The 4567-nt window shown below is 38.2% G+C and overlaps 1 pseudogene; it reads right to left on the reverse strand.

Moving 5' to 3' along the window:
• Window positions 1-627: 627 nt before the first annotated feature.
• On the reverse strand, window positions 628-1713 carry LOC100396823 (spermine synthase pseudogene; annotated as a pseudogene).
• Between the last annotated feature and the right edge of the window lie 2854 nt (window positions 1714-4567).

A 4567-nucleotide genomic window follows, 5' to 3' on the forward strand; every position in this document is an offset into this window, starting at 1 on the left:
ATCATATTCATTAAATATTTGGTAAAGAATCTCTGCCTTTCTGCATCTCTGTTTCCATGATTATTATCCTTTCCAACCTCATCTTGTGTTTGAACAACTGCAGCAACTCTTAAGTGCTTCCTTCATGATATCCCTCTTTTTTGTCTCTCTTGTAATTTTAATTGAAGCAATTCCTATTCATTTTTTAACTCTCTTATAAGCACCAAATTTTAGTATCTAACTCAATTTTAGGGGAAAGAAACACCATCAGTATTGTCCCTCCATCACAAAACAATGATGTTCATTCCTCCAAACATCCAAATTGAAGATCTACCAAAACCAAAACAAAAAAGCACACAGAGAAAAAAAAACGAACAAAAATCACATCCTGGGAGTGGGGGTGGGGGTGTCTCAGTGCATTTAGCAGTCTTTCTGTGCTGTCTGACCATCCTTCACCTGACTTTCAAAAAAATAACACCCTGAGCTCATCAAAATGTACATTTTCTGTTTGTTTTTTAAATTAAAAATGAAAATTAAAAAAAGGAAAACTTTAAGGAATTCACATTCAATTGCCTGACTTATTTCAATGTCATGTACAGCATATAGACGAAGCTATTTGCAGCCCATGTAATTAGGGGATATTCATCCTCAAGGTTTAGCTTTCTTCCAAATAGTGTAAAATACCCACAATTCGAAGTATGAAGGGACACAGACGATCTCCTTTGAGAATTCCACAGGACGATACAGGCACCCTAGCTGTTCCTTATAGAGAAACAGTGCTTCTGTCAGATTGACAGAGTTCCCCTGTGTAAAGTATTTCCCATCCGGTTTCAATACTTTCATTGAGAAGTCAAGAATCAGTCTGAGAAACTCCCATGTAGAATATTCTGGAAACGTGGAGATTGGAACAGCTGTCAGATCATTAATCACATAATCAAATTCTCTCCCTTCTTTGGTGTACCTCTTCAGTACGGGAATGCAATCTTCTATTAGAACCTGATCACAGTCTCCTTTAAGATTGCCAGACATCGCCACACATTTTTCGCATATGTTTCTTACATCCATCAGTGGATCACCATTTGGTCAATTTCTACCATAGTGACCATCTTTGGTTTCACATAATATGTCCCCAGACCTGCCTCCCAGAATGAGTACATCTTGGGCAGCGTAATCTTCTTTGCCACTGCCCATGATGGCCCGGGTATAGGCCAAATCACTCTCTGCCAAATTAACATCCCCACTAAGGATGAGAATATTTCCAAACGGCTTCAACTGTAGAGTTTTTATATTTTGGTAAGGTGAATCTTTGTCATACACCACTTCATCTATGTCATATTCAACAAGGCACCCACTGGCGGTGGGCTACTATCTGTCCATGGCTCTTCCTTGAACTGGGAGTGGTAATCATTTCACCTGCCCAGTACTGTCCTGACTCGATTCTTTCAGTCTTTCTTCGACTTTGTTCCCAATACTGTTGCTCTTTTCTTTGCCTTGTGCATCACTATTGTAACTCTGAAGGTCCAGCAACACCAATCCATGTGGGTAAATTCTCAAATTGGCAAAGCTGCCATTCTTGTTTGTGTAGGTTGCTAAATAGCCACGGTCCTGCCAGGTGTGCACCGACTCCACCATCCCCTGCTCCTGGAAAATGGACTAGAGGCCTTTTAGAATGGTCTCATCATCAGCTTTGGTGCTGAGCGTGAAGTCAAGTGTGCTGTGCCATGCTGCTGCCATAGCGAGGCACGAGGCTCTGTGCCATGCTGCTGCCATAGCGAGGCACGAGGCTCTGTGCCATGCTTGGGGAAGCGGCTGCAAGAGACTGGGGACTGTGTGGTGTGTCAGGCTGTGGCCAGTGGGGAGTGCACCGTGCCTGAAGAGGACAGCGATATCTTTCTTATAATGGTCACAGTGATCTTTTAAAAATGTATATGGCAAATACAAATGTTATTTCAGAGAGCACATGTGCTAGAATTTTTTCTGTGAATACTTTTGTATCTGCAAGAAAACATCAGTAAAATATAAGTTTTTTCAGGCTCTTTGAATTTGGATTTATATTTCTTTTAAATATATATCTGAGTTTTAATTTGCTTTAACATTGGTGAAGGAAGTTATGGTCCATTTGGGTTTTATCTGCAAGATATTTAGATTAAAATGGCTTTAAAGTCAAGCATTTATAAGATGATACTAATAGGTAGAGTACCTACTATATACTGAGCAGTTATCTAAATGCTTTCTGTATGTTAACTCATTTATTCCTCATAAAAATTCTGATGAGGTATTATTAAACTTATTTCACACTACAGGGGACTAGTGGGACAGAGAAGTTACATAACTTGCCCAAGGTCACACAGCCAATAAGTGGTAGAGTCAAGATTCTACCCAAAAAATCTGGCTACAGAGCCCCCATGTTTAGCCACTAAACTATCCTGCCATTTTGTCTTACTGATTGTCTGAGATATACAAGATTTAAAATAGTAGGTGATGACCAATAGTTTTTGAGTTTGATTGACCTGATGTCTGTTGAAGACATCTAGCATCGGAGGACTATGGGGAAAGAAAAGAAAATCTTTAAAAATTAAAAAAAAATAAAAATCATTTTCTAGTGCTCAATAGGGTAGTTTAAAATATTCACACTTTTATTAATTTTGTTTATCACCATGTCCAATTATAAGGTTGTATATTTTAAGCATCCATGTTTCTATAATACCACCTAGAGGTTTACAGAATTAGTTCTGCTATACTTAAAAACAACACTTGAGCAAAAAAGCACTGGGCTCCTGAAGGGATAACTTCTCAAAGACATTCTTAGAAAAAGAACATTTTCTGAAATGTTCACAATAGTCAATGTCATATTATGATATTGCCTGCCAGTTCACGTGCTACTCTTTCCTTCTCCTACATCTTTTAAACCATCTAACAGAGCATTGTGTGTTTCTGAACATTTACATTCAATTTGTTAAATGTCACCGGGGAAAAATAAAACAGAGAGGACATCAGCTAATAATGTACTTTTACATTCCGTCATCCTATGCATGGTTCCATGTCTCACCATGCTGACCTAATTTGCCATGACAGGAACATGGCCCTGATTTCAGAACATTCCAACTGTGGCAATCACTAAACCTTATTGGGAATTTTTGCCCCCTTAGCAAATTGAACCAGATTGCTTCTCTCAGGACCATTTGAGACGGGTGTCTGTGAACGAGACGGGTGGGCTGTGATGGAGAGTTGAGAAATGGAGCTTTTATATTACAAATATACTGAAGCATTATGTAAATGTGTATCATTACAGGGTGACTGATTTTTGCTGTGAAGGTAGATTTGGGGAGAAAAAATTTAAAAAGCATACTTTATTAGCACCTCCTCATGTGTGGCCTTGGACAAACCTCTTTCCTGAGTTTCCTCAAGTCTAAAAGGAGAATGATAATAATATCTATATTTCAGAATGTATCAGACAGTTAGAAGAGGAGTCACTCTAAGCATTGAGAACAATATCTGGCATTCGAAAAATACAGATTCTGGTTGTCGTAATTTTTACTTTAACATTTTTGATATGAAAATTATTCTATATTTACAGGAATACTTTTATCTTTAAATTCTTTGGCTGGCTGATCAACTGCAATATATAGATTTTATTATATTTCTATAACAACTTATGGTATATCAATACTTGATCATAGGCACATAGTTTGTAGGTATGTCTCAGGCCTCAGCAGCCCACAGGTAAAAGTGTTGTTTCATCAAGATTAACACTTGGCTTTTGACAGTACCTGGACCCCATCTGTTTACAACGTCAGCTTCCATGTTTTTACATTTTTTCTAGTAGCTCCACGTATTAGGATAAATTTTGTTCACCATCTACTATGTGAACTTCTTCATCAAGATTCCTCACTAGCACCCATGCCAGGAGCCCTTGGGAGACTGATATACTGTTCACAGCTGTGCTACCTGAAGGCTTCAAAGACATGGGGCAGTGATGTGGACAAAAATGTCTCCCCCCACCCCCGAACTCTCAGTCAGCTTTTGTTTCTTGGGTCCTGGAAGAAGCCCCACCTGAGCCCAGAATCTCACACTTGGTTTATCATCTCCCTAGACATCTCAGATAGGAGAATATCTTGCAGATACTGAACTGGAACTTAAAAAATTTCCCCTACTGGAGTCATATTACCTTCAAGATTTGAACAATTTAATCTTCAACTGTAAACTGAGAGAGGGAGAACCCTGATGGTTCCTGGAACAGAAAAATTTAGTTGGCATTCATTTTTTGAGCTCTTTAGTGAGGCTGTGGCTTTGTAGAGAGGTGCCTAAATAATGATTTTTAAAAATATGTTAAGAAGTGGGCCTGAAGACTGGAAGATAAATTCTCAAATTTTTCATCTCAAGATGCGTTTTTACTCTTAAGAAATTATTGAAGACCTTAAAAACCTTTTGATTTCTGCGGGTTATTGATACTTACTTAATTGAACTTTAAACTGAGAAGTTATAAAATAATGAAATATACAGTCATGTGTCACTTAATGATGGGTCTACATTCTGAGAAATGTGTCATTAGGTGATTTCATCATTGTGGGAACATCACAAAGGGATT

This window comes from Callithrix jacchus, chromosome 1 (assembly GCF_049354715.1).
Source record: "Callithrix jacchus isolate 240 chromosome 1, calJac240_pri, whole genome shotgun sequence".
In the NCBI taxonomy this organism is placed as follows: Eukaryota; Metazoa; Chordata; class Mammalia; order Primates; family Cebidae; genus Callithrix; species Callithrix jacchus.